Source organism: Heptranchias perlo, chromosome 1 (assembly GCF_035084215.1).
Source record: "Heptranchias perlo isolate sHepPer1 chromosome 1, sHepPer1.hap1, whole genome shotgun sequence".
Classification (NCBI taxonomy): Eukaryota; Metazoa; Chordata; class Chondrichthyes; order Hexanchiformes; family Hexanchidae; genus Heptranchias; species Heptranchias perlo.
Genome location: NC_090325.1, coordinates 84,961,670 through 84,974,158, shown reverse-complemented (window position 1 = coordinate 84,974,158; position 12,489 = coordinate 84,961,670). Strand labels below are relative to the sequence as shown.

The 12,489-nt window shown below is 44.5% G+C and overlaps 1 protein-coding gene across 16 annotated transcripts in view; it reads right to left on the bottom strand.

Moving 5' to 3' along the window:
- fryl (furry homolog, like) overlaps positions 1-12,489 on the bottom strand; it is a 450,071-nt gene that overhangs the window by 353,959 nt on the left and 83,623 nt on the right. The window lies entirely within an intron of this gene.

Below are 12,489 nucleotides of genomic sequence, written 5' to 3'. Positions count from 1 at the left end.
GTAGTATCCATATGTTGATGGGCAAGAAAAGTCAGTAGCACTAGGACTCATTCTGCCGAGTGGGGGAGCTTGGCAATATTGAACTCCAGCCAAATGAGAAGAATCAGTGCAGCACCACTGGGCCCACAAACTCTTTTTTAAAACTTTTCAAAATGACAGGAACCCTGACCCCTGTGACAAAAGTACAGCTTCAGTTATAAACCAAACATAAAATAATTGACATAATCCTGCAAAGTAGAGGCAACACAGGCTTTTGCTTTTTAAAAATTATTTTTCCAATAGTTCATCAAGTCATGGCCATGTAAGTAGCTTGATTTGTACATTACGTAGTTTTACAGAATGGTGCACAGCCACTAAAGCTAGATTCTGAAAGAGTAGTAACACATTATGACAACAGCTGGTGCACAAACACACTCTGTATTGTATTCAGGTCTTAAATATAGCTGAGTCACATAGCCTGTCATTTAATGACACATTCAGATGTACTGTACGTTATGCAGCAACTGCTAACGTCTCAAGACTTGCTGTAAACTGAAAAAATACTTGGATATAAAAGGACAAGTAGTTTTCTTTTGCCTTTGAGACTCAATCATTCTATTACTGGCTTTAAATAGTGAATAAATGGAACTACAAAGGCAAGTTAAGCAAAATCAAACTGTAATATGTATCATTACAAAGGCTGAGGTCAACAGCTTTCAGACTCAGCTCCTCCTAATCCTATAACTGTAATTTTGAAATCTCTAAATACCAGAGTAAGATGCTATGAACTGAACTGCATGACTGTACAGGTCACTACTTCAGGAAGAAATTCTAACTCAATCTGCATATAAAGAAGAATAAACATATTAAAACAAATTCAGAGTTTCTCATCCTTGAATGCTATATATTCTTTATTTACAAATTAATTAGGTGCATAGGCTGGTTTATAAGTTGTACCTTTTCTACTCTGGGCAAGTAAGGGGAACAATTTACAACTGTACAGCAGGGCAATATAGTCAAAAAGATTTCAGATTGCAGTATCTCAAGTTCTCATGTTCAAGTCACATCATAGGCTTTATTTTGTTTGCAAAAGATTCTGACCATAGGTTTCTTGTTCTTGGGAATTAAATCAGGAGTTTGGAATCAGATATATAGGCAACAAAAAGTGTTGAAAGATACTCTACCAGATGATTACACATACTTTTCTAAAGCTACTGCACTACAGGCAAAAGAATTAACAGCAGAGCCAGTAATAGAACAAGAAAAACATTAATGGGGGAAGGGCAACAACTTATACAGTTGCACCAGCACTTCTTTTTGAAACAACAATTAAATGATGGAGAATGTGTGCGGTGAGGAGGGAAGGCTTCTTACTATCTTACTTTTCTCCCCTTTCTTCAAAGGCTCACCACCAGTAGAGTAACACACATTGCCAACAGTACAACTGAAATTTGCCACCAACCATGCAGGGAATTGTGGCAGCAACCCCATGACCTATCACTCTGCGGCTCAGCAGGTTGGGAGTCCAATGTACTGTCCCGCTATCTAAACAGGAGATAAATATATATAAAGGATTGTACAATAATTTGGATTTAAAATCTCAAGAACCACAAGTGTTAGCTTGGCTCAATTGGTAGTATTCTTGCCCCTAAATCAGAACATTGTAGGTACAAGCTGGAGTGCTGAATTGCCCGATGTTCCATCCTTTGGATGAGGCATTAAGTCGCATGCCTGTTCCAGTAGTTCAGGTAGGTGTTAAATATCCCACATTATTCAAAGAACATCAGATTTCTCTGTGTCATGACAAACAATCCTCTCTCAACCAACGTTACCAGAGACAAGAAACACAAAAAGTTAGCATGCAGGTACAGCAAGCAATTAGGAAAGCAAATGGAATGTTGGCCTTTATTGCAAGGGGGTTGGAGTACAAGAGTAAGAAAGTCTTACTACAATTGTACAGGGCTTTGGTGAGACCTCACCTGGAGTACTGTGTACAGTTTTGGTCTCCTAATCTAAGGAAGGATATACTTGTCTTAGAGGCGGTGCAGTGAAGATTCACTAGATTAATTCCTGGGATGAGAGAGTTGTCCTAAGAGGCAAGGTTGAGTAGAATGGGCCTATTCTCTCTGGAGTTTAGAAGAATGAGAGGTGATCTAATTGAAACATATAAGATTATGAGGGGGCTTGATCGAGTAGATGCCAAGAGGTTGTTTCCCATGGCTGGAGAGTCGAGAACCAGGGGGTATAGTCGCAGGTTAAGGGGTTGGCCATTTAAGACTGAGATGAGGAGGAATTTCTTCACTCAGAGGGTGAATCTTTGGCATTCTCTACCCCAGAGCGCTGTGGATGCTGAGTCGTTGAATAAATTCAAGGCTGAGATGGTCAGATTTCTGGAGTCTAGTGGAATCAAGGGATATAGGGATCGGGCAGGAAAGTGGAATTGAGGTCGAAGATCAGCCATCGTCTGACTGAATGGCGCAGCTGGCTCGAGGGGCCATGTGGCCAACTCCTGCTCCGATTACTTATGTTCTTTAAGACTAACTGCTGTTTGTGAGATTCTGTTATGTGCAAAATGGCTGCCATTTTTTGCTACATAAGAGTCAATAAACTTCACAGTAACGTATTGTATGTGAAGCACCTTAGGACGTTCTGAGATATGTGATAAAGTTCTTAACTGCAAATCTATTCTATTAATCCAAACAATGCTTGAAGAGAATCTTGTGTTTATAGTGGAATAAAAATTATTTTAGCTTCATCATGACAATATAGTAAAAAAGGACACAGTATTAACTATTAACTATATTTTAAAAAAAATATAGTACAGTAGATGGGTAATGTGCGATTTGGTAGCACGAGGAGGAAGTCAAATTTGATTTACTGGCTTTGCAGTAGTGGTGCAGGCACTGGTGAAAGGGAGAAGTCTCTGGAGTTACTAGCACTGGGGAGGATGCTTGGGTTGTTGAACACTGGTGTAGCTAACATTCTCTAAATTAAGAATAATTTAAAGGAGTAAACTCCTTAAAGGAAGTAACTAATGAGCTTAATCTAAGGCAAGGCATGGCAGCAGAGCTCGCATCCGTGACATGCTCCTCCTGCACTATGTGGGAAGTCATGGACACTACAGGTGTCCCTGGCGACCATGTGTGCAGGAAGTGTGTCCAGCTGCAGCTACTGGCTAACCGCATTTCGGAGCTGGAGCTGCGGGTGGATTCACTATGGAGCGTACATGATGCTGAGATTATCGTGGATAGCGCGTTCAGTGCGGTGGTCACACCGCAGAAAAAAATTACGCAGGCAGAAAGGAAATGGGTGACCGCCAGGCAGAGTAAAAGGACTAGGCAGGTAGAGCAGGAGTCCCCTGGGGCCATCTCCCTCTCAAACAGATATTCCGCTTTGGATATTGTTGGGGGAGATGGCTTATCTGGGGAATGCAGCAAGAGCCAAGACCGTGGCACCACTAGTGACTCAGCCGCACAGGAGGGGAGGAAAAAGAATGGGAGAGCAATAGCGATACGGGATTCCATCATAAGGGGAACAGATAGGTGTTTCTGCAGCCCCAGACGTGACTCCAGGACGGTATGTTGCCTCGATGGTACTAGGGTCAAGGATGTCACGGAGCGGCTGCAGGACATTCTGAAGGAGGAGGGTGAACAGCCAGTAGTCGTGTTCCATATCGACACCAACGACATCGGTAAGAAAAGGGATGAGGTCCTGCAAGCAGAATATAGGGAATTAGGAAATAAATTAAAAAGCAGGGCCTCTAAGGTAGTAAACTCAGGATTACTCCCAGTGCCACGTGCTAGCGAGAGCAGAAATAGGAGAATAGACCGGATGAATGTGTGGCTTGAGAGATGGTGTAGGAGGGACGGGCTTAAATTCCTGAGACATTGGAACCGATTCTGGGAAAGGCGGGACCTGTACAAGCTGGACGGGTTGCACCCAAGCAGAACCGGGACCAATATCCTCGTGGGGGCATTTGTTAGTTCTGTTGGGGAGGGTTTAAACTAGTACGGCAGGGGGATGAGAACCAAAGGGCAGGTACAGATAGGACAAATTCAGACCAGGAAACGGGAAGTAGAAAAGCAGTTAGTGACGTAGTTAGCGACTCAGAAAGGCAAAAGAAGCAAAGGTTAAATAGTATTCAGCGCAGGAATTTGACTGGGTTAAAGGGTATATACTTCAATGCAAGGAGTATTACGAACAAAGCAGATGAGCTAAGGGCACAGATAGACAGATGGCAGCATGATATCATTGCTATAACGGATACCTGGCTTAAAGAGGGGGATAATTGGCAGCTCAATATCCCTGGATATAAAGTTTTCAGGCAGGATAGAGTAGGTGATAAAAAAGGAGGAGGGGTAGCACTATTGGTTAAAGAATCAATTATAGTTGTGAGAAGGGATGATATGCTAAATGGATCATCAATCGAGGCCATATGGATTGAGCTAAGAAATAAAAAAGGGGCAGTCACACTACTAGAAGCGCACTATACACCCCCGAATAGCAAAAGGGAGATAGAAGGACAAATATGTGGGCAAATTTCTGAGTGCAAAAATAAGAGGGCAATAATAGTAGGGGACTTCAACTACCCTAACATCAACCGGGATTCAAACAGTGTGAGGGGCATAGAGGGCGCAAAATTCTTGATTGGTGTCCAGGAGAACTTTTTTAGCCAGTACGTGACAAGCCCAACAAGTGGGAATGCAATTCCAGATTTAGTCCTGGGAAATGAAGATGGGCAAGTGGGTGAAGTGACAGTGGGTGACCATATTGGGGATAGTGACCACAATTCAGTTCATTTTAGCATTATTATGGAAAAGGACAGAGTTAAATCAGGAATAAACATTTTAAATTGGGGGAATTTTACAGAACTAAGAGGTGATTTGGTAGAAGTACACTGGACACAACTACTTGAGGAGAAATCAGTGGCAAGCCAGTGGGAGGCACTAAAAAGTGAAATTCTACGGGTACAATGCAGACATGTCCCCTCAAAGAAAAAGGGTGGCACTGGCAAATCGAGAGCCCCCTGGTTGTCTAGAAGTATACGGGACAAGATAAAGCAGAAAAAGAAAGCTTATGATTGTCACAGAAAACTAAATACTGCAGAAAGCCTAGAAGAGTATAGAAACTACAGGGATGACGTAAAAAACGAAATAAGGAAAGGAAAGAGAGGGCATGAAAAATATTAGCTAGTAAGATTAAAGAAAACCCAAAGATGTTTTATCAGTACATTAAGAACAAGAGGATAGCTAAGGAAAAGGTGAGACCTATCAGGGATGATAAGGGTAACTTGTGTGTAGAAGCAGAGGATGTGGGTAGGGTTTTAAATGAATATTTTGTCTCCGTATTCACAAAGGAAAGGGATGATCCAAATGTAGTAGTTAAAGAGGAGAGGTGTGAAATATTGGATAAGGTAAACATAACGAGAGAGGAAGTACTAGAGGGACTGGAATCCTTGAAAGTTGATAAGTCACCAGGGCCGGATGGATTGTTTCCTAGGCTATTGAAGGAAGCCAGGGAGGAAATAGCGGATGCTCTGAGGATCATTTTCCAATCCTCACTAGATGCAGGGAAGGTACCGGAGGACTGGAAGACTGCGAACGTAGTACCATTGTTTAAAAAAGGGTACGAGAAAATGGCCGAACAATTATAGGCTGGTCAGTCTTACCTTGGTGGTGGGCAAACTATTAGAATCAATACTGAGAGATAGGATAAACTGTCACTTGGAAAGGCATGGTTTAATCAGGGATAGTCAGCATGGATTTGTTCAGGGAAGGTCATGCCTTACAAATCTGATTGAATTCTTTGAGGAACTGACAAGGAGGATTGATGAGGGTAGTGCAGTGGATGTTGTCTACATGGATTTTAGTAAGGCATTTGACAAGGTCCCACATGGCAGACTGGTCAGAAAGGTAAAAGCCCATGGGATACAGGGAAATGTGGCGAATTGGATCCAAAATTCGCTCAGTAACAGGAAACAAAGGGTAAAAGTCGATGGATGTCTTTGCGAATGGAAATCCATTTCCAGTGGTGTGCCACAGGGCTCACTGTTGGGTCCCTTGCTGTTTGTGGTATATATTAATGATTTGGAATTGAATGTAGGGGGCATGATTGGCAAATTTGCAGATGACACAAAAATTGGCCGTGTAGTTGATAGTGAAGAGGATGGCTGTAGACTCCAAGAAGATATCAATGGGTTGGTGAAGAAGGCATACGGAATGCTCTCCGTTATTAGCCGAGGTATAGAATACAAAAGCAGGGATGTAATGATGGAACTGTATAAAACGCTGGTAAGGCCACAGCTGGAGTATTGTGCGCCAATCAGCTTAAATCTATGTCCTCTAGTTCTTGAAGTCTCCGCCAGGGGAAGCAGGTACTTCGTGTCTACTCTATCTGGGCCCCTCATAATTTTGTACACCTCAATCAAGTCACCCCTCAGCCTCCTCTGCTCCAAGGAAAACAACCCTGGCCTATCCAATCGCTCCTCATAGCTGCAATTTTCAAGCCCTGCCAACATTCTTGTAAATCTCCTCTGCACTTTCTCCAGAGCAATTACGTCCTTCCTGTGCAAGGAGATTTACAAGAATGTTGCCAGAGCATTCCACCCGATCCCATTGGTTTCCCACCAAGCGAGTTAGGTTAAAATTGCCCCCCAAGTGTCAAATAGATTTAATGTACAGTAATTGAGCAAGTGAATATTAGCGACAACATTTTTATAAATTCATTCTCGGGATGTAGACACCACTGGAAAGGCCGGTATTTATTGCCCATCCCTAGTTGCCCTTGAGAAGGTGATGGTGGGCCTTCTTGAACCGTTGCAGTGCATGTGGTGAAGATGCTCCCACGATGCTGTTAGGTAGGGAGCTCCAGGATTTTGACCCAGCGACAAGAAGGAACGATGATATATGTCCAGGTCAGGATGGTGTGTGCCTTGGAGGGGAACTTCGAGGTGATGGTGTTTTCATGCACCTGCTGCACCGTCCTTCCATGCGGTGGATATTGTGGGTTTGGAAGGTCCTACCAACGAAGCCATGGCGAGTTGCTGCAGTACATCCTGTAGATAATACACACTGTTGCCACGGTGCGCTGATGGTGGAGGGACTGGATATTTAAGCCAGTGGGTGGGGTCTTGATCAAGCGGACTGATTTGGCCTGGATAGTGTCGAGCTTCTTGAGTGTCGTTGGAGCTGCACCCATCCAGGTAAATGAAGAGTATTCAATCACACTCCTGACACGTGCCTTGTAGGAGATAAAGAGGCTTTAGGAAGTCAGGAGGTGAGCCACTCGCTGCAGAATACCCCACCTCTGAGTTGCCATGGCATTTATGTGGCTGATCCAGTCAGTTTCTGGTCAATGGTGACCTTCCCAGGATGTTGATGGTGGGGGACTCAGTGATGGTAATGCCATTGAACGTCAAGAGAAGGCACGTATGCTCTCTTGTTGGAGGGTCATTGCCGGACACTTGTGTGGCATGAATGTTGCTTGCCACCTATCAGGCAAAGCCTGGATGTTGTCCAGCTCTTGCTGCATGCGGCACGGACTGTTTCATTATCTGAGGATTTGCAAGTGTAGCTGAACACTGTGTAACACCTCTGACCTTATGATGAGGGAAGGTCATTAATGAAGCAGCGGAAGATAGTCGGGCCTCGGACGCTGCCCTGAGGAATTCCTGCAGTGATGTCCTGGGGCGGAGGTGATTAGCCTCCAACGACCACAACCACCTTCCTTTGTGTCAGATATGACTCCAGCCACTGGAGAGATTTTCTTCCGATCCCCATTGTCTTCAGTTTTACTCGGGCTCCTTGGTGTCACACTCTGTCAAATGCTGCCTTGACGTCAAGGGCAGTCACTCTTACCTCACCTCTAGAATTCAGCTCATGTTTGGAGCAAGGCTGTAATGAGGTCTGGAACCAAGTGGTTGTAGCAGAATCCAAATTAGCATCAGTAAGCAGGTTATTGGTGAGAAAATACCACGTGTGAGCATTGTTTGCGACTCCCACCATCACTTTGCTGACGATTGAGAGTAGGCTAATGGGGCAGTAATTGGCCAGGTTGGATTTGTCCTGCTTTTTGTGGACAGAACATATCTGGGCAATTTTCCACAATGTTGGGTAGATGCTAGTTTTGGAACTGTATTGGAATAGCTTTGCTAAGAGTGTGTTCCGGAGCATAGGTCTTCAAGCACTATAGTCTGGATATTATCGGGGCCCAAGACTTCGCTGTGTCTAGTATGCTCAGCCGTTTCTTGACGTCAAATGGAGTGAATCAAATTGGCTGTAGACTAGCATCTGTGATGGTGTGGATCTCAGAAGGAGGCCGAGAAGAAGCATCCACTCGGCACTTCTAGCGTGTCTTTTGCACTCACACGCGGGGCTCCACAATCATTGAGGATGGGGTTGTTCATGGAGCCTCCTCAAGGATGTCCAGTTTTGACCTACTAGATCTGTTCTTAATCTATCCCACTTAGCACAGCGGTAGTGCCACACGACATGATGGGAGGGTGTCCTCAGTGTGAAGACATGACTTGGTCTCCAAAAGGACTGTGCGGTGGTCACTCCTGTCAATGTTGTTGGACTGCTGCATCTGTGACAAGTAACTTGATAGGAACGAGTTCATGTTGGTTCTCTCACCACCTGCTGCAAGCCCAGTCTGGCAGCTATGTTCTTCAGGACTCGACCAGTTCGGTCAATGCTGGTACTACTGAGGCAGTCTTGGTGACGGACATTGAAGTCCCCCACCCAGAATATACCCTCAGTGCTTTGGCTAAGTGGTGTTCAACATGGAAAAGTACTGATTCATCAGCTGAGGGAGGGCGGTAGGCGATAATCAGCAGAATCCCCAAAGCCTTTCCACCATCTACAAGGCACAAGTCAGGAGTGTGATGGAATACTCTCCACTTGCCTGGATGAGTGCACCTCCAACAACACTCAAGAAGCTCAACACCATCCAGGACAAAGCAGCCCGCTTGATTGGCACCCCATCCACCACCCTAAACATTCACTCCCTCCACTACTGGCACACAGTGGCTGCAGTGCATACCATCCACAGGATGCACTGCAGCAACTCACCAAGGCTTCTTTGACAGCACCTCCCAAACCTGCAACCTCTACCACCTAGAAGGACACGGGTAGCAGGCACATGGGACAACACCACCTGCACGGTCCCCTCCAAGTCATACACCATCCCAACTTGGAAACATATCGCCATTCCTTCATTGTCGCTGGGTCAAAATTCTGGAACTCCCTACCTAATAGCACTGTGGAAGAACCTTCACCACACGGACTGCAGCGGTTTCAAGAAGGCGGCTCACCACCACCTTCTCGAGGGCAATTAGGGATGGCAATAAATGCTGGCTTTGCCAGCGACGCCCACATCCCATCAACGAATGAGAAAAAAAGGTTTCCTTGCCCATGTTTGACCTGAAGCCATGCAACTTCATGGGGTTGAGGACTCCCCTGGACGGGTCTATCCTGCAGGTGGGATAGGACATAGCCAGGGATGGTGATGGAGGAGTCTGGGATATTGACTATGTCAGGCGGTTGCTTGACTAGTCTGTGAGACAGCTCTCCCAACTTTGGCACTTTTCGCAGATGTTAGTGAGGAGGACATTGCAGGGTCGACTAGGCTGATTGTGCCTTTGCCATTTCCTGATTCGATACTTAGGTTGCAGTCGAATGATCCGTCCAGTTTTATTCTTTTGTTCCTTTCTAGGGATTTAATACAACTGAGTGACTTGCTGGGCCACTTCAGAGGGCATTTAAGAATGACCACATTAGTGTGGGACTGCAGTCACATATAGGCTAGACCCGATCAGGACGGCAGGTTTCCTGCCCGAAAGGACATTAATGAACCAGTTTTTTTTTAACAACAATCCGACAGCTTCATGGTCACTTTTACTGGGACCAGCTTTTTATTTCTAGGTTTAGTTTTGTTTTGTTTATTTTTAAAATTGAATTCAAATTCTCAAACTGCCATTGTGGGATTTGAATTCACATTCTCTAGATTATTAGACCAAGCCTCTGGATTACTATTCCTGTAACATAACCCCTACGTTACCGTACCCATCTAAAACATTCCATATATTTTTACAGTAGTTAAATTTAGTTATCACTGTAATGGGAAATTATAAATGGTTCACAACTTCTATACTAAGTATATTAATTTTAGACATAGTTGTTCTTTTTCTCACTAACTTCAGAAGTCTAGTTTAGCTAACACTCTTTAGCACTTTTGGATAGATCATCATTTGAAGATTACAGACAGCCATTTGTCTCTTCAAAAGATAGACTCAGTGATTTGAAAAAGGCAAACTAATGGAATTATGATCACTGGTCCCAAAGTGATCCCTCACTAACACTTCTGTCACCTGCCCTTCCTTATTTCCCTATAGGAAAGATAGAGCAGGAGGTAAGAGAGGAGGGGGAGTTGCGTTCTTGATTAGGGAGAACATCACGGCAGTAGTGAGAGGGGATATATCCGAGGGTTCGCCCACTGAGTCCATATGGGTAGAACTGAAAAATAAGAAGGGAGAGATCACTTTGATAGGATTGTACTACAGACCCCCAAATAGTCAACGGGAAATTGAGGAGCAAATATGTAAGGAGATTACAGACAGCTGCAAGAAAAATAGGGTGGTAATAGTAGGGGACTTTAACTTTCCCAACATTGACTGGGACAGCCATAGCATTAGGGGCTTGGATGGAGAGAAATTTGTTGAGTGTATTCAGGAGGAATTTCTCATTCAGTATGTGGATGGCCCGACTAGAGAGGGGGCAAAACTTGACCTCCTCTTGGGAAATAAGGAAGGGCAGGTGACAGAAGTGTTAGTGAGGGATCACTTTGGGACCAGTGATCATAATTCCATTAGTTTTAAGATAGCTATGGAGAAGGATAGGTCTGGCCCAAAAGTTAAAATTCTAAATTGGGGAAAGGCCAATTTTGAAGGTATTAGACAGGAACTTTCAGAAGTTGATTGGGAGAGTCTGTTGGCAGGCAAAGGGACGTCTGGTAAGTGGGAGGCTTTCAAAAGTGTGTTAACCAGGGTTCAGTGTAAGCACATTCCTTATAAAGTGAAGGGCAAGGCTGGTAGAAGTAGGGAACCTTGGATGACTCGGGAGATTGAGGCACTAGTCAAAAATAAGAAGGAGGCATATGACATGCATAGGCAGCTGGGATCAAGTGGATCCCTTGAAGAGTATAGAGATTGCATTGTAGAGTTAAGAGAGAAATCAGGAGGGCAAAAAGGGGATATGAGATTGCTTTGGCAGATCAGGCAAAGGTGAATCCAAAGAGCTTCTACAAATACATAAAGGGCAAAAGGGTAACTAGGGAGAGAGTAGGGCCTCTTAAGGATCAACAAGGTCATCTATGTGCGGAACCACAAGAGATGGGTGAGATCCTGAATGAATATTTCACATCGGTATTTACGGTTGAGAAAGGCATGGATGTTAGGGAACTTGGGGAAATAAATTGTGATGTCTTGAGGAGTGTACATATTACAGAGAGGGAGGTGCTGGAAGTCTTAACGCGCATCAAGGTAGATAAATCTCCGGGACCTGATGAAATGTATCCCAGGACGTTATGGGAGGTTAGGGAGGAAATTGCGGGTCCCCTAGCAGAGATATTTGAATCATCCACCGCTACAGGTGAGGTGCCTGAAGATTGGAGGGTAGCAAATGTTGTGCCTTTGTTTAAGAAGGGCGGCAGGGAAAAGCCTGGGAACTACAGACCAGTGAGCCTGACATCTGTAGTGGGTAAGTTGTTAGAGGGTATTCTGAGGGACAGAATCTACAGGCATTTGGAGAGGCAGGGACTAATTAGGAACAGTCAGCATGGTTTTGTGAGAGGAAAATCATGTCTCACGAATTTGATTGAGTTTTTTGAAGGGGTAACCAAGAAGATAGATGAGGGCTGTGCAGTAGACGTGGTCTACATGGACTTCAGCAAAGCATTTGACAAGGTACCGCATGGTAGGTTGTTACATAAGGTTAAATCTCATGGGATCCAAGGTGAGGTAGCCAATTGGATACAAAATTGGCTTGACGACAGAAGACAGAGGGTGGTTGTCGAGGGTTGTTTTTCAAACTGGATGCCTGTGTCCAGCGGTGTGCCTCAGGGATCGGTGCTGGGTCCGCTGTTATTTGTTATTTATATTAATGATTTGGATGAGAATTTAGGAGGCATGGTTAGTAAGTTTGCAGATGACACCAAGATTGGTGGCATTGTGGACAGTGAAGAAGGTTATCTAGGATTGCAACGGGATCTTGATAAATTGGGCCAGTGGGCCGATGAATGGCAGATGGAGTTTAATTTAGATAAATGTGAGGTGATGCATTTTGGTAGATCGAATCGGGCCAGGACCTACTCCGTTAATGGTAGGGCGTTGGGGAGAGTTATAGAACAAAGAGATCTAGGAGTACAGATTCATAGCTCCTTGAAAGTGGAGTCACAGGTGGATAGGGTGGTGAAGAAGGCATTCAGCATGCTTGGTTTCATTGGTCAGAACATTGA